The sequence below is a fragment of the Salmo salar genome, chromosome ssa03, assembly GCF_905237065.1.
Source record: "Salmo salar chromosome ssa03, Ssal_v3.1, whole genome shotgun sequence".
Taxonomy (NCBI): domain Eukaryota; kingdom Metazoa; phylum Chordata; class Actinopteri; order Salmoniformes; family Salmonidae; genus Salmo; species Salmo salar.
The window spans coordinates 18,108,936-18,128,005 of NC_059444.1; the positions used below are offsets into that span (position 1 = coordinate 18,108,936).

The 19,070-nt window shown below is 42.2% G+C and overlaps 1 pseudogene; it reads right to left on the reverse strand.

Moving 5' to 3' along the window:
• Window positions 1-3,350: 3,350 nt before the first annotated feature.
• LOC106598782 (inositol monophosphatase 3-like) lies at window positions 3,351-8,037 on the reverse strand (annotated as a pseudogene).
• Window positions 8,038-19,070: the final 11,033 nt, after the last annotated feature.

Below are 19,070 nucleotides of genomic sequence, written 5' to 3' on the forward strand. Positions count from 1 at the left end.
GGGGGTTCCGGTTAGTCGAGGTAATATGTACAGTGGCAAGAAAAAGTATGTGAATCCAAATACCTGGATTTCTGCATAAATTGGTCATACAATTTGATCTGATCTTCATCTAGATCACAACAATAGACAAGCACAGTTTGCTTAAACTAATAACACACAAACAATTATACGTTTTCATTTCTTTATTGAACACACCATGTCAACATTCAGAGTGCAGGGTGGAAAAAGTATGTGAACCCTTGGATTTAATAACTGGTTGACCCTCCTTTGGCAGCAATAACCTCAACCAAACGTTTCCTGTAGTTGCGGATCAGACCTGCACAACGGTCAAGAGGAATTTTGGACCATTCCTCTTTACAAAACTGTTTCAGTTCAGCAATATTCTTGGGATGTCTGGTGTGAACCACTCTCTTGAGGTCATGCCACAGCATTTCAATCAGGTTGAGGTCAGGACTCTGACTGGGCCACTCCAGAAGGTGTATTTTCTTCTGTTGAAGCCATTCTGTTGTTGATTTACTTCTGTTTTTTGGGTCGTTGTCCTGTTGCATCACCCAACTTCTGTTCAGCTTCAGTTGGCGGACAGATAGCCTTACATTCTCCTGCAAAATGTCCTGATAAACTTGGGAATTCATTTTTCTGTCGATGATAGCAAGCTGTCCAGGCCCTGAGGCAGCAAAGCAGCCCCAAACCATGATGCTCCCTGCACCACAATTTACAGTTGGGATGAGGTTTTGATGTTTGTGTGCTGCGCCTTTTTTTCCCTCCACACATAGTGTTGTGTGTTCCTTCCAAACAACTCAACTTTAGTTTAATCTGTCCATAGAATATTTTGCCAGTAGCGCTGTGGAACATCCAGGTGCTCTTTTGCGAACTTCAGACATGCAGCAATGTTTTTTTTGGACAGCAGTGACTTCTTCCGTGTTGTACTCCCATGAACACCATTCTTGTTTAGTGTTTTACATATCATAGACTCGTCAACAGAGATGTTAGCATGTTCCAGAGATTTCTGTAAGTCTTTAGCTGACACTCTAGGATTCTTCTTAACCTCATTGAGCATTCTGCACTGTGCTCTTGCAGTCATCTTTGCAGGACGGCCTCTCCTAATGATAGTAGCAACTGTGCTGAACTTTCTCCATTTATAGACAATTTGTCTTACCATGGACTGATGAACATCAAGGCTTTTAGAGATACTTTTGTAACCCTTTCCAGTTTAATGCAAGTCAACAATTCTTAATCTTAGGTCTTCTGAGATCTATTTTGTTCTAGGCATGAGTCACATCAGGCAATGCTTCTTGTGAATAGCAAACTCAAATGTTGTGTTTTTTGTACGGCAAGGCAGCTCTAACCAACATCTCCAATCTCATCTCATTGATTGGACTCCAGGTTAGCTGACTCCTCACTCCAATTAGCTTTTGGAGAAGTCATTAGCCTAGGGGTTCACATACTTTTTCCACCCTACACCATGAATGTTTAAATTATGTTTTCAATATAGACAAGCAAAATACAATAATTTGTGTGTTATTAGTTTAAGAACACTATGTTTGTCTACTGTTGTGACTTAGATGAAGTTCAGATCAAATTTGATGACCAATTTATGCAGAAATCCAGGTAATTCCAAAGGGTTCACATACTTTTTCTTGCCATTGTACATGTAGGTAGAGGGGCGTCAAGGTGGCAAATAGTCTGGATAGCCATTTGATTAAATGTTCAGGAGTCTTATGGCTTGGGGGTAGAAGCTGTTTAGAAGCCTCTTGGACCTGCCATGCGATAGCAGAGAGAACAGTCTATGACTAGGGTGGCTGGAGTCTTTGACAATTTTTAGGGTCTTCATTTACATTTACGTCATTTAGCAGACGCTCTTATCCAGAGCGACTTACAGTAGTGAATGCATACATTTCATAAATATTTTTTCCCGTACTGGTCCCCCGTGGGAATCGAACCCACAACCCTGGCGTTGCAAACACCATGCTCTACCAACTGAGCCACACGGGACCGACAGCCTATAGGGAGGAGATCAGACGGCCAGGTCTCTGACCTCCTCCCTATAGGCTGTCTCGTCGTTGTTGGTGAACAGGCCTACCACTGTTGTATCATCGGCAAACTAATGATGGTGTTGGAGTCGTGCCTGGCCGTGCAGTCATGAGTGAACAGGGAGTACAGGAGTGGACTGAGCACGCACCCGAGGGGCCCCCGCGTTGAGGATCAGCGTGGTGAATGTGTTGTTACCTACCCTTACCACCTGGGGGCGGCCCGTCAGGAAGTCCAGGATCCAGTTGCAGAGGGAGGTGTTTAGTCCCAGGGTCCTTAGCTTAGTGATGAGCTTTGAGTGTTGAACTATGGTGTTGAACGCTGAGCTGTAGTCAATGAATAGCATTCTCACATAGGTGTTCCTTTTATCCAGGTGGGAAAGGGCAGTGGGGAGTGCAATAGAGATTGCATCATCTTTTATGTGTTTGATTAGGATCCCCATTAGCTGTTGCAAAAGCAGCAGCTACTCTTCCTGGGGTCCACACAAAACATGAAACATAATACAGAACATCATTAGACAAGAACAGCTCAAGGACAGAACTACATACATTTTTTAAAAGGCACACACTGCCTACATATCAATGCATACACACAAACTAGGTCAAATTGGGGCGTTGTGTCGGGAGGTGTTGCTTTATCTGAAACCAGGTTTGCTGTTTACTTGAGCAATATGAGATGGAAGGAAGTTCCATGCAATAAGGGCTCTATAATACTGTATGTTTTCTTGAATTTGTTTTGGATTTGGGGACTATGAAAAGACCCCTGGTGGCATGTCTGGTGGGATAAGTGTGTGTCAGAGCTGTGTGTAAATTGACTATGCAAACAATTTGGGATTTTTAACAGTTTCTTATAAAAAGAAGTGATGTAGTCTGTCTCTTCAACACTTAGCCAAGAGACTGTCATGCATAGCATTAATATTAGCCCTCTGATTACAATAAAGAATCTGTGGATCTGTTAGGGCGGTATGCAAATTGGAGTGGGTCTAGGGTTTCTGGGATAATGGTGTTGACGTGAGCCATTACCAGCCTTTCAAAGCACTTCATGACTACAGACGTGAGTGCTACGGGTCGGTAGTCATTTAGGCAGGTTACCTTTGTGTTCTTGGGCACAGGGACTATGGTGTTCTGCTTGAAACATGTTGGTATTACAGACTCAGACAGGGAGAGGTTGAAAATGTCAGCGAAGACACTTGCCAGTTAGTCAGCGCATGATCGGAGTACACGTCCTGGTAATCTATCTGGCCCTGCGTCCTTGTGAATGTTGACCTGTTTAAAGGTCTTACTCACAGTACCCATTCTACTGTATTTTGGCCTTTTTAATGGTTTTACACTGGGTTTTTATTCACAGTAGTTCCACTCAATGTAAGACATGTTTGTAAAAAACTAAAAATATTTTGCTTTAATCCCTCCACAAAAATACATTCTCTTTTCAAAACATGACCAGCACTTATAGCAAAGGGTTAAATTAACAGACAGGGATAGCTTTGAACATGTAATTCTCATCAACAGTGCAACATAACCATAAGGGCATGCAGCAGCAGTAACACCACACATCAAACGATCTAGATCACATAGGAAGTAGTCATAACCCAGTCAGTGATCTCATGCACACCACCATTTCATTTAAAACAGAGGGAAGTTGGAGAGACACAGTACATCATTACAGCTATATGCACAGGCTTAGCATACACAGCCAGTTCAGACATACAACATACGCTCATGCTGTACAAAATAGTAATTTTGAGAAAGCAGAGTTGGACAATAAAGATGAATCTCAAACTGAACACTTGGCCCCTAAGCCCTCTATCGATTGGCCACTTGCTGTAGTGATCACTCGAGTCTGCAAGTGTTTTGGCCAAAATGAGCATTGAGACGATGCGCACTCAACATCCCAACTGCCACTTATCAATATTTCAAAATTACAGATTTTTTTCAATTTATGTTGACTTATTCCGACTATTTTTGAGGGCAAAGTAGTAATGACAGTGGTTCCTAGGTGACAGATTCATGGGAAGAATCCCATGCCAATTCCACCTAGTCGGCAACAGGTTTGCTACTTGCTAGTGAGGCTTCCGAAGGGAGCAGTGGAGCCCTCGATGACTCGACAACCAGCGTTTGACTGCGGAGTGATTGAGTGTGATCCGAGTGTGATCCGAGTGCTCGGTTTGACATTCAGCCTTAGTATTCACAGTGCTAGAGCAGGTATAGCCATTTCTGAATGGTCTATTGTGAATCTGAACATCCCTACTGTATATGGGAAAATTCAACAACAAACACCTAAAAAAATAAAATTAAAAAAAATGCTGATAAATTAGCATGTTTAACTAATAATCAAAGTATTTCTATTGCAACATACCTGCAACAGAATGGTTTCTTATTTGCAAATGTAGCAACTACATGTGGATGTAACACACTGTATAGCCTTGCCGCAAAGGTGGAGCATCAGGAAAGCTGCAGTACCTAGTGAATTCACACAGATGCTATTCATAAGAAATAAGTGGAAATTGCACTTTCACATACATACACAGTAGTACACTAAAACTAATGTGCATATTTAGGAAGTACCATGCTTTTAAAAACAACCCTCAAATTCAATTCACATTGTAGCAGCCCAAATCCCACCCCTACGTCATGTGTTAAACAAATGATCCCCTCATAGTTACCCTGTCTAGCATAATGTAAATGTTCTGTAGGAATGAGCAACTAAAAGAAGAAACCTCACAGGATCAAGGTTATTGTGCTACAATGAAAATGACTTCTATGAAGAAAACCCTCTTGATTCATCCCTATACCTTCACCAGCAATCATATCCCACAGGTGTCAAGAAGAACGACAACTACAGTGTTCCAACACATTTGTTCCTTTCCACACCAGGCATTGACCAAGTTTCCACGCAAATCAAAGGCACCCATCTCTTAGCAACAAACTGTAGTTGGGCACATGGCTTTTCCTTGCCCAACTTATTAGCACTTTCTATGATAGAGAATGCAAGGACTGACTTATATTTTTACAAATACTATTTTTTTTTAGATGGTGAAAGAAGTTTGAAGGAGAAACTGGTGGGCTTTGTAATATTGTCTTGTTCCAGATTGTGCGGTCCTCTCATCTGTGTTTGTTTGGTCTTCGAGGCTTGTGGTCATCTTGTCTGTTTGTCCTTGATCATCTGTGTGTGCACATAATGGAGTGAGTGTAAATATCTGTGTGTGTATTTTTCAGTGTTTGTCAGCAGAGTCCCATGCCGGCAGTTTAGCCACCAGGGCTTGGTGGTTCACCTTGACGCTGGCTAGCAGACCACCATTGTTGCACGCCACTCCCGAATAGTCTATCTCCTCGCCCTTCAGTGTGGTCATGTGACCTCCCAGGGCTGTGAGCAGGGCATTGCCAGCACAGATGTCCCACTTCTTAATGAAGGTCACGTGGACGTACATGTCTGCCTTCTCAATGTCCGCATCACTGGGGTCCAGCAGAGCCAGCACCTTATAGCCTATGGAGAGTAGAAAGTACAAGATCAACATCCACAAAACCGTGAAATAAATTGGAATAACACCCTGGCAAAATGGCAAATGAAAGCCTAATCGTATGATGCATTCACAGCTCGCCCAAGACTACTTCCATGGCTAGATAATGACTAACAAATTATACATTTGGGTGAACTAACTTCAAACAAAAGTGCAGTACCGGCGCCCCCTGCTGGGAGGATGACTTGTGTTCCCGAAGGCCTCCTCGATGAAACCCTTCACCTTCCCAGCGTGTGACCTGGACACAATGACCTTGGGGGAGTTCATGTTGTAGCTGGTGCGAGGCTTCACGTTAGACCCGTCACCAACTAAGGCCCAGGCTGTGGACAGGAACATATGTATTGTGTAGAGCAGGGGTATTCAAATCTTCCCCTATGAGGTCCAGAGTACTGCTGGTTCCATTCTACCTGATAATTATTTGCAAACACCTGGACTGCATTTATACAAGCAGTCCAATTCTGATTTTCAAATTGGTCTTTTGCGCAATCAGATCAGCTCTGAAAAAGATCTGATGTAAAAAAAGATCTGATGTCATTAGTCAAGACCAATTAGTGAAAAAAATAATTAGACTGCCTGTGTAAGTATCCCAGACATTTAGTCTACTGAACAATCCAACGCTTTAAACCATTGAGGGGGAGTGAGACTAAGTACAGTCCGACAGTGAAGCACACACACACCTGTGTATCCTGTGAAAGGTTTGTGGATCACACCTATTACAGGTTTCCCATCGACAGCCACACACACCATGGTCGTGACATACTTGAGTAGGTTCTCTGTCAAAAAGATACAGAGAAAACAATGGGATCAAGAAAAGACACAGCTTAGGAAACAAGAACACAGCTTAGGAAACAAGAACACAGCTTAGGACACAGCTTAGGACACAGCTTAGGACACAGCTTAGGACACAGCTTAGGACACAGCTTAGGACACAGCTTAGGACACTGCTTAGGACACTGCTTAGGACACTGCTTAGGACACTGCTTAGGACACTGCTTAGGACACTGCTTAGGAAACTGGACAGTGCTAAGATGGCTACACTGTACCAGAGTCTAGGTAACCACCCCACCGTCTCATTTCAAACACACACACAAAGAGCAGTGGAGCTCACTCTTAGGCTGTCTAAATTGTCATTCCCCCCCCATTGTCCTTATCTACATTAAACACTGGAATGACAAGACTGGTGAAAGCTAGTCCATCTGTTGTCCTCCATATTGTTTTGAAACATTTACTGTCAGGCCCCATTGTGACATCGCATTTAACATTCACATTGGAGCCCTGAAAGGCTCTGCATTTGGCCAAAACATTGAATGGTCAAAAGCTGCCCTGAGAACAGATCTCTGTGAACCAGTCCATCCATATCAGCATGTACTCCTGTAAAAATGCAAGCCTTGGGAGTGGATATCTGCACAATACCATACCTGTGTACTCCTGAGTGGCGTCCAGGGGGTCTATCCAGACTGTGATGCTGTCAGCAGACACCTCCCTCCACCCTCTGCAGGATATCAGCAGGGATGTCTCTGTTCCACACACCCAGCTCATTAGCTGTCTCATCATGCTCTTCAGAGTTCACCTGCAAGGGGACAGAACACATCAGCTTGTAAAACACATTGTTATGAATACTATGAAGACTAAGGCTGTCCTGTTAGACACATGGTTATGTTAGTAGTGATCCCATTGACAACCTAAAAAAAGAGACCAATGCCTATTATGGTGATTGATGCTGTAAAATAAAGGATCAAATACTGCCATATTACCTCAACTCCACGATAATGAAAATTCTTAACCCCTTACTTTTTATTACAAAGTATGGATTTCAGCAAACAAAGGAAGGCACGCAACTACAGAGGGCAAACATGGGTACATGGTAAGGGCTTAAGAATGTAAACGCTTGAAGTATTGACTGAATAGAGACTCGAAGGAGTCAGAGATTCATTTCAAAAACTCTAGTCGGCACTCAACTCCGTGGATACAAATCATCGTAGAGATACTTCACAAGGGCAAATAAGGGTATGCCTTTGATTACATTACAAACTCTCATAGGCTGGCGGTGTACTATAATCTCATGTTTATTTACTTGTATGAATCAGTCGTATGAACCAGTAAGTAAAGAATCAGTAAGTACAGAACACTGTGGTACACAGCTAAGTGAGAGCATCAACAAGCTAACGTTACTCATGTCTATATTGATGAACAGAAATAGTATATAGTCGGGGTCAAATAACCTCCTTACCTGTACATATGGATAGGTGTTCTTGATAAGGTAGTCCATCTTTCTGTGAGAGTTCAAGTCCTCCAGAGTGAGCTTCTCGCTTGGTCTTCACCTCGCGCCCGCCCGGAACTGCAGCCTCTACTGAAAGCGCAAGTAGGTCCCGGAGGTCCACGGTTCTCTTGGAAGTGAAAGCAGCTATCCGGCTGGATATCACTCCAGCATAGAGGTGGTAGATCACGCTGAGTCCCAATAAGCAAATAGACGGATTCTCATCGGAGCCATGGGTTTAGTTCATCAGCTAGCTAACGTAGGGTTTTGACCTGAGGCGGCGCCTCCTCTTGACAATGCTTTGTTCCGCTTGAAATTTGCAGAGTAGAGATAAACTTGTTCTCCAGTCCGCTAGCAGGGTTCTCGGCACTCACCCGCCAACAATCCCCCAGACATTTCCTCCGCGTGCCCAAGTTAAAAATGAATGGCCCGTCCGAACTTCTGCCGAAATCGTTGATGGTGAAAACCCACTAACGAATACTTGGCTGACGTTAGCTGACTAAATGTCACACACAAACGTCGGTCAGTGTTCGTAAATGCAAGACATATCAATGACGATGCTTGCTAACTAGTTATCATTTCAAGTAATTTACATGTCTTGCTAATGCGCAGTTGTAAAATGTACTTAAGAGTTGATGGGTTACCGCGTTGGCTGGCTGGCTGAAGAGCTATCGTTAGTTGTCAAGTGAAATGTCAACAACAAAAATGGCCTTTACCATATAGTTAAAAACGACTACAGTAATGTCAGTGGTGGAAAATGAGCAGCAAACCTATCAATTCAGTTTTTGCTCCACGTCATAGTGTTGCCAACTATTTTTCAGTGAGTTCCGCTAGATTACATTTTAATGTCACAGCATTATGCACGGCTGCTGTCTGCGTTTTCGCCTCCCCAAATGTACAACTTGTGCTGCGTCCACGTTGTAGTTGGAATTTGGTAATCCGCGTTTACCATTTAGCAAATCGGACATTTCGACTTTTCTAGTTCCGACTAGCAACGGTATATGAATCACGTACTGTGGGCAGGGTCAGAGTTCAAAGGTAAATTATTGTTTATTTTTCGGGTCACCGGTCCATATGTACAGGTATTTTTCAGCAAATAAAAGTTAACATTTTACATTTTGCTGACGGTCTTATCCAGAAGGTCAGTGCATTCAACTAAGGTAGGTAAGACAACACAGTCATTGCTAGTAAAACCTTTCCTGCTAGTGCTAGTAAGACTAGTGTTAGTGCAAAGACTTTTTTAACAATCACTCCGTATTTTAACGTACATAACACAGTAACACACTTGCATATTTATGCAGTGAATCCGTAATTATTAGCTATACAAATTATTGCATTTTATTTAACCGTGCTTCCAACCACTAGATGTCAGCAAATACTACAAGGTCTATCACCAGTGTCCACTTATTTTACATGATTTGTAAAAAAGGACAGACTTAGCAGAGAGCAAAACTATATCGAGTTACCATGATCCATATGCAGGCTTGATTGATTCAGCAATACCTTCAATAAATCATCCCTGTAGCAGTCATTTGTCTGTCTCAGCCTCTTCCTGGCCTCCTGTCTGCCAGCCCCAGACATGTCCTCCCCAGGAGGGTGCTGTGTGGAGAGGGGGTTTGATGTGTGTGTGTGATAGAGAGGGGTGGACCACATGTTTGCTGGTGTGATCAAAGAACAGTCTTTTCATTGAAGCAGTGTAGTCATCAGGATTTCATAACAATGATGAGTACAACATGATTTTGACATCCATGTGTCAACATATTGAGTAGAGCCCCCTTTTCAGCAAGATAATTTCACATAGCAATGACTTCATATAGCAATGGTTGAGGCAGGAATGAGGTGACATATGCACCCCTGCACCCATAGAAATGTGTATGGGTTTTGACTTACAATCCTTTCAGGTGACGTAAAAGAGCCATAAGTCAAAAACCCACATACCCTTCTATGGGTGCAGTGATGCATATTTCACCTCATTCCTGCCTCAATCATTGCTATGTGAAATTCTCTTGCTGAAAAGGGGGCTCTACTCACTTCGTTGACACACGGATGTCAAAATCATGTTGTACTCATCCTTACAGCATCATGTCATCTCTACAATAGCTACATTTTTACACTAAATCAGCTACCAAGGACAACTAGACATTCCTCTATCTCAGTGGTTTTCAACCTGTGGTCTACACATTTCTTTCAAGATTATTTTGTAGAATGAGTATTTTTGTGTGATTTTTATTTTGTGTGAACTTTTAAAAGTGAGATTTTCACTGGACAGTTACTTTAGCACTGGGAGTACAGTAGAGTGGCCTACTAGGCCCTTTTCCCCTCCAGTTAAGCGGCTCCTCACTGAAAGATTGATTATTCCCACCACTTAAAACACAACTGCGTGGAGCTCAGTGGAGGAGACTCCATGATGGTGGTGGTGACAGCAGATTTCTGAGTTAAGGAGATAAGGAGCCTGTCAGCTGTTTACTCAGAGCTAAACGTCTCCTCTCTATTTCGCACAGCGGATGGACTTAGGCTAAGCTGCTGCAGTTGAGTAGAATGTCTCTGAAGGCTTAAAAAGCAGCGTCTGTCTTTCTACTGTGTGTGCAGGAGTGTGGAAGGAAAGAAGCTGACGAATCCAATAGCCTGCCAGAGATACTAGAGCGGGCCCTCAGCACAGAGAGTGGGTTTTTAAACAAAAAAATAAACCCAACATGCAACAATTTCAAAGATTTTCCTGAGTTACAGTTACATGTAAGGAAATCAGTCAATTTAAATACTTTCATTAGGCCCTAGTCTATGGATTTCACATGACTGGGAATACAGATATGCATCTGTTGGTCACAGATACACTTAAAAAAAAACAGTCAGTATCTGGTGGGACCACCATTTGCCTCATGCAGTGCGACACATCTCCTTCGCATAGAGTTGATTAGGCTGTTGATTGTGGTCTGTGGAATGTGGTCCCACTCCTCCTGAATGGCTGTGCGAAGTTGCTGGATATAGGCAGGAACTGGAACATGCTGTCGTACACATCGATCCAGAGCGTCCCAAACCTGCTCAATGGGTGACATGTCTGGTGAGTATGCAGGCCATAGAAGAACTGGGACATTTTCAGCTTCCAGGAACTGTGACAGATCCTTGCGGCATTATCATGCTGAAACATGAGGTGATGACAGTGGATGAATGGTACGACAATGGGCCTCAGGATCTCGTCATGGTATCTCTATGCATTCAAATTGCCATCGATAAAATGCAATTGTGTTCATTGTTTGTAGCTTATGCCTACCCATACCATAAACTCACCGCCACCATGGGGCACTCTGTTCACAACGTTGATATCAGCAAACCGCTCACCCACACAACGATAGTTGCCATCTGCCCAATACAGTTGAAACCGGGATTCATCTGGGAAGAGCACACTTCTCCAGCATGCCAGTGGCCATCGAAGGTGAGCATTTGCCCACTGAAGTCGGTTACGATGTCAAACTGAAGTCAGATCAAGACCCTGGTGAGGACGATAAGCATGCAGATGAGCTTCCCTGAGACGGTTTCTGACAGTTTGTGCAGAAAATCTTCAATTGTGAAAACCCACAGTTTCATCAGATGTCCGGTTGGCTGGTCAGACGATCACGCAGTGAAGAAGCCGGATGTGGAGGTCCTGGGCTGGCGTGGTTACACGTGGTCTGTCGGTTGTGATGCTGGTTGGACATACTGGCAAATTCTCGAAAACGACGGAGACGGCTTATGGTAGAGAAATGTACTTTCAATTATCTGGCAACTGCTCTGGTGGACATTCCTGCAGTCAGAATGCCAATTGCACACTCCTTTAAAACTTGATATCTGTGGCATTGTGTTGTATAACAAAACTGCACATTTTAGAGTGGCCTTTTATTGTCCCCAGCACAAGGTGCACCTGTGTAATATAAAATAAAATACAACTTTATTCAACTATGCAAGTCAGTTAAGAACAAATTCTTATATACACAATGACGGCCTACTCCGGCTAATCTCAGATCATTTGCTCACATTGTATATAGTCTTATTTTTTCTACTGTATCATTGATTGTATGTTGTTTTACTCCATGTGCAACTCTGTGTTTTTGTATGTTGTCGAACTGCTTTGCTTTATCTTGGCCAGGTCGCAATTGTAAATGAGAACTTGTTCTCAACTTGCCTACCTGGTTAAATGAAGGTGAAATAAATAAATAAAATAAAACCCGGACGAAGCTGGGCCAATTGTGCGCTACCCTATGGGACTCCCAATCACATCCGGATGTGATACCACCTGGATTCGACCCAGGGACTGTAGTGACGCCTCTTTCACTGAGATGCAGTGCCTTAGACCGCTGCGCCACTCGGGAGCCATGAGTAAGCTTTTTGTGCGTATGGAACATTTCTGTGATCTTTTATTTCAGCTCATAAAACATGCGACCAACACTTTACATTTTGCGTTTATAGTTTTGTTCAGTATAGTATATTCAACTTTCTGTGATTATTAAAGCTACAGCTTTGTCAGGTGTCGTTTCACTTCATTTTAATGTGAAACAGAAGCTGTTTGTTTTGAGTCTATGATGTTGTTGTTTGATCCTATGACATTGAAACAGGCCCTACTTTAGCTGAATGTAGGCTACAGTTAACTAAAAGATTCTTCCTTCTCAGGGCATCCAAACTAAGGGGGCTGTCAAACACTCATATTTACTGTCCTGGCAGCACACCAGGAAACACAAGCTACCATTTGAGACTCCAGGGTGAGGCTGAGGTCATGGTGAGGTCATGTTGTTCTTAAAACAACCAGTTGTGAGTAGATGAAGACCGGGAATGTCTCTCCCGAGAATACTGTAGAAGCTATAACCACATTGACCACGTTTACATTCGCAGAGTATTCCGGATAATAGCTCTTATTCCTGTTAAAGGTGTAATATGCAGAAATCTCTGCCATTTCCTGGTTGCTAAAATTCAAATAGTTTGCCTAATTTCAGTTTATGTGGCAAAACAAGCAAGCAGTGTAGAGAATCATTGTACCATCTAAACCGCTGTGGAATATATTTATCAAAAATATAATTATTATTAATCATTTCAGCTGTTTTAAACTGGTGTACAAACGCGAAACCTAAAAATGGGAATCAAAGAAATTGCGCACATAGAACAAGTCTTCCGCTTTTTAGACTTTGTCAATGAGAATGACAGATCTATAACTCACATTTATGTGAATTTGGTCAGGTCTCCCAAAAAGTTACATATTGCAGCTTTAAGGTCTAATTCAGGATAAACTGTTTAAATGCACCTTTGATATCCCGCTCACAAGTATCCCTGTACCCATGAATAAACATAATATTCCTAATTTGCCCAGGGTCAGCAGAACGATTTTTTGACATGGGGTGCAGGGGAAAAAAGTTAAGCCTCTATTTTTCTGCTTATAATTTCCGAAATTATGTAGGCTATTACTTAGTCAACTTGTCTATAATTAGATACAGTACATGCAGTTTATCTTCTGTCATTACTTGATGCTCTACAACAGGGATCATCAACTAGATTCAGTGGCGGGACAATTTTTTCTTGAGCGGATGGTCATGGGGCCAGAACATAATTACAAATCATTAGTAGACTGCAAATTGACTGCAGGAAGCCTAAACATATATAATATTTGACTAAAATAGAATAATTTCAAACCTTGCTTTATACGATCACATATCTCTCTATTATGTGTGTGAATACATAGGAACAGATTTCCAAATAAAAAATCTGTGGGAGCTGATTTGTCTTTTATGTCCAACAATATACATTTTTTTCTCAGAAAACTTGGGGGGCCAAATAAAATCACCAGCGGGCCAAATTCGTTCCGTGGCCCACCAATTGGGGAACAATGCTCTAGAATACTAAATAAAGCCTTGCTCACTAGAATGATGTCATAAATCGATAAATGAATGCATTATCAACAACCTAGTTAACATCGGTAAAGTTCTCTCTTTCATTTCTGCTTCTCTCGTGGAGCAAAAGACGGTTAGGGACCAGGGAGATCTTCAGTGCAAAATTTCCAAACAATATCAGTTTGTTGACCGGTTTTAAGGAAATGAAAATCTGTGAAAACAATCCAACATGTTTCTGATAGTATTTCACTTTTAATCTTGCATGCATATTTTGTGGTTAAATGTGAAATACTTTCAGCTTTTATGTTGCTGTAAAAAAAATGCACGTTTAGGATACACAACACGGTCTCTAAGCGCATGTTCACGTTTTTTAAAGATGAAAGAAATTAATCTTATTTCTCCACTCCTGTTCCCGAGACAAAATTAACATTTGGTCTATAATTTTACAACACTTAATTCTGCAGGAATTAATATTATAATAGGCTACATGAGGCCTACAATCAGTGTCCAGACTTCAGTCAGTATTCCAACTATAACTGTTTCCATCTGACCTTCAAAAGTGACAATATGTGAAACAGCCTGCGCAAACCGCAAAAACAACAGGAAATGGGATAATATGCATGCCACAGTATCTCATCTAAGATCAGCATATCCCAGGCATCTTATTCAGACTTCTCAAAACCAGGATACAAGCTTATTCAGGTTATTTTAAACAGGAAAATATGTTTATATGCATTAACACAAAAACAGAATACTTGAGTATTCCGAATAATAACGGGATATTGGTGTGCATGTAAACGTGGTCATTGTCCCTCTAGCAGTTGTAGTTTTACAGTATAGTATGGGTATGTGTGGTGACTGGACCAATTACATTTGAGAAATAATCTGAGGGAAAGCATGTTATCTTTCATTCAATGAGTGGGGGTTTCCATCAGTAATGTTTCACAGTGTAGCCTAACGTGGGACCTTGTGCTTCATGGGTTGAGTAAACTGTGCTTGATAGATGAGTGAATCTTAGCCTTATCACATTGGTTTTGGATTAGGTCCAGTGGCGATTTTAGCATGTAAATCTTGGTGGGGCAAACAAAAAAATTAGGGGATGCATGCCAGCAAAACCACTGCACAACACAACACTAAACAGTACATTAATTGCACAATAACAGTGACAAATGGTGCCCACAAACTGTTAGGGCCTACATAAAGCTGTCCCAACAGCAGAGTCCCAACATCTTACCACTGCTACACCTGGCTATCAGCGGAGCCTTGTCTGGCAACGAAAAACAGTTCATTCAGCCTCATTTACTACCTTTTAAAAAAAACATAGCTGATATGGCTGACTTGCTTGAACAAATGTGGTTTTACTGACAATTGAGATGTACAATCCATTGCATAAGGGGATGACAAGAGGATAAGAGGCAATCCGTCATTTCGATTAAGACATTAACGAACGAGTTAGGACGGACGTAGTCAATACAACTATTTGTTCAGCACTTTTGAAATGTACAGCGACAGAATTCAGAACATGGGCAGTTCTTACAGTGTTCTCCCTGTACACCAAGTCAGAACCGTCGGATAAATATAGGGAGCGTATAAGCAGACAATGAAAGCTCTTACAATATTTAATGATTACATTTCTCTAAAACAGGTTATAGGCTACATGTGCACCACCAAGTCAGAACAGTAGGCGAAATTAAGAGGGGAAAATAGACAAAATTATAAGGGTGAGGCACATGGGCTACTAACACCTTACTACACAACATACACTTAGTATTACTTTCTTAGCTACAGTACACATATCTCCCTGGCATATTACATAATTTATGCAGCAGCATACAAGAGATGTTTGGACTCACCTTGTTGTACTGTGCTCACTTGAACAGGAGGGTGGCGCGGCAGTCGTTTGTGGGCAAATTTTGTCATCAAAGTCTGGCATTGTCTGGATTTATGGTGCTTTCAGGACAACTGGGAACTATGACAAAAAACTGGCGAATCATGAATCAAGTCGACAATCTTCAGGTCATAGCTCTAGAAAGAGGCCCAATTCCAAGTTGGATGACCGTTCGTATTTTCCCAGTCAGAGCTAGTTTTTTCCCAAGTTCCCAGTTGTCTTCAACTCACTGAAGTCAGATTTCCCAGATCCGAGTTAAGAGTTGTTTTGAGCGCTGCAGAAATCATGCTGGATTGACAGCATGGCCAATGTTGAATGTTTATAATTTTAAGCTTGGAAAAAAGACCTTAATAAACCCAGACTTGGGACCACACAGCCACTCCATTGAATAGCCGGCTAGTGATTGCTTTGCAATGCTTGCAGTGAGCCACTGATTCCTTCCAAAGCACTCATTGTTGAATATGCGATTTCAAACTTGTTGTGTAATGTTTATGTCCAATGGCTGATGAGCACCGATATATTATCTATAATTTCTCTTCATATGACAAGGATTAAAAGGGATTTGCCAGTAGATTGTCAACTTGATTCATGATAATGACTGCATGCTAAGATTTTGAAACTCTGATGTTTAGATGATCAGTCCAATCAAAGCTACATTAGATATAACGTGATTTGACGTCATTTTATCTGTGGCCAATGACCTTGAGCCTTCTTGGATGGGCACTTCTAATGTAACTCTAAGGCAGCGCCCAAGGAGCTTAGATTTGGCAGTGACTTAGTGTCCCCATGAGTGACAGAACACTGAGCCAATCACAGTGCAACTAGAGAACATTACCAACCCCTACGCACCGTATTTTCTGCTGGCTGCCCCACCACCACAGAAAGCACTGAGCTAGGCTGAAACACCTGCATTTTGGAGCTGCTTTACTCAAGAAAGCAAAAAAGATACCATATTTGTATGCGGCCCTGAATGACGGGTCGCCACTGATTAGGTCACTTCTTCTCTGAGCCGGAGAGGGACAATTATGTAAAGAAACTGCTGCATTACCCAGACATATCACTCTTCTAACATTTCCCACAGCCTTGTAAACCTGGAACATGGAGAGTGGAGATAGTAATATGCCATTGAGCAGACGCTTTATTCCAAAGCAACACAGTCATGCGTGCACTGCATACATTTTTATGCATGGATAGCCCTGGGAATCAAACCCACAATCCTGGCGTTGCAAGTGCCATACAGTTTTACACACTAGCTCAGGTTCCTTGTACAGTTAGTGAAGCGATACACAGAAGCATGGAAAATTAATCTTGACAGGTTTTTGCTTTCTAGGACCGCCCAAGGAAGGTGATATTGGTATCCTCGGAACTATGAACTAACATCAACAGACTCCACTCACATGGTCAGTGCTGTACACTGACCTTTTTTTGCAAGGAGCATGTGTGCGTCTACATTGAAAAATGTAGGTGCACAAAAAATGTATTTAGGAGCACAATGCAAAATAATTGAGGTAGTAAAGCTAGAATCCTTAATTGTTCCTCAATAAAAATTACAGGTCGCATAGCAAAATATTAGGCGCATATGCAAGTCAAATTGATGCACTGTAGAGCAGTTAGATGGATTACGTAATGGTAACCCTTAAATGCAATGCCCTGCAGTAACCATACATATTGCAGGACAGAAAATGAATAAAGCGCACCGTTTTATCATCAAATAAGCTACATGACCAAAAGTCATGGGCATTGATATGGAGTTGGCCCCCATTTGCCGCTATAACAGCCTCCACTCTTCTGGGAAGGCTTTCCACTACATGTAGGAACATGCTTCCATTCAGCCACAAAAGCATTAGTGAGGTCAGGCACTGTCGTTGGGTGATTAGGCCTGGCTCGCAGTCGGCGTTAGATGGGGTTGAGGTCAGGTCTCTGTGCAGGCCAGTCAAGTTTCTCAACAAACCATTTCTGTATGGACCTCACTTTGTGCACGGGAGCACTGTCATGCTGAAATAGGAAAGGGCCTTTCCCAAACTGCTGCCACAAAGTTGGAAGCACAGAATCGTCTAGAATGTCATTGTATGCTGTAGTGTTAAGATTTCCCTTCATTGGTACTAAGGGGCCTAGCCCGAACCATGAAAAACAGCCCCAGACCATTATTCCTCCTCCACCAAACTTTACAGTTGGCACTATGCATTGCGGCAGGTAGCGTTCTCCTAGCATCCGCCAAACCCAGATTTGTCCGTCGGACTGCCAGATGGTTAAGCGTGATTCATCACTCCAGAGAACGCGTTTCCACTGCAAGGTGATCTTAGACTTGTGTGTGGCTGCCCAGCCATGGAAACCCATTTCATGAAGGTCCCAACAAACAGTTATTGTGCTGATCTTGCTTCCAGAGGCAGTTTGGAACTCGGTAGTGAGTGTTGCAACCGAGGACAGATGATTTTACGCGCTATGCGCTTCAGCACTCGGCAGTCCCGTTCTGTGAGCTTGTGTGGCCTACCACTTCGCGGCTGAGCTGTTGTTGTGCCTAGGTGTTTCCACTTCACAATAACAGCACTTACAGTTGACTGGGGCAGCTCTAGTAGGGCAGAAATTTGACGAACTGACTTGGAAAGGTGGCATCCTATGACGATGCCACGTTGAAAGTCACTGAGCTCTTCAGTAAGGCCATTCTACTGCCAATGTTTGTCTATGGAGATCACGTGGCTGTGTGCTCGATTTTATACACCTGTCAGCAATGGGTGTGGCTGAAAATGCCGAATCCACATTTTTATGAAATAATACTCAAAACTTTTCGAAGTAGACGGCAAAACAAGCCATTTATTGAAATAATGCAAAATAAATGAAAATGAACGCAATTCATTGCCTTCATTTTGAAGTACTGAGTACCAAAACAGTTCAAACTCCAATATACTGAACATGTACACTACCGTTCAAAAGTTTGGGGTCACTTGTCGATTAAAATAACATCAAATTGATCAGAAATACAGTGTAGACATCGGTAATGTTGTTAATGACTATTGTAGCTGGAAAAGGCTGATTTTTATTTTTTATGGAATATCTGCATAGGCGTACAGAGGCCCATTATCAGCAACCATCACTCCTCTGTTCCAATGGCACGTTGTGTTAGCTAATCCAAGTGTATCATTTTAAAAGGCTAAATGATCACTAGAAAACTCTTTTGAAAACTGTTGTGTTGATTTAAAAGAATCATTAAAACTGGCCTTCTTTAGACTAGTTGAGTATCTGGCACATCAGCATTTGTGGGTTTGATTACAGGCCCAAAATGGCTACAAACAAAGAACTTCCTTCTGAAACTTGTCAGTCTATTCTTGTTCTGAGAAATGAAGGCTATTCCATGTGAGAAATTGCCAAGAAACTGAAGATCTCGTACAATGCTGTGTACTATTCCCTTCACAGAACAGCGCAAACTGGCTTTAACCAGAATAAAAAGAGTGGGAGGCCCCGGTGCACAAGTGAACAAGAGGACAAGTACATTAGTGTCTAGTTTGAGAAACAGACGCCTCACAAGACCTCAAC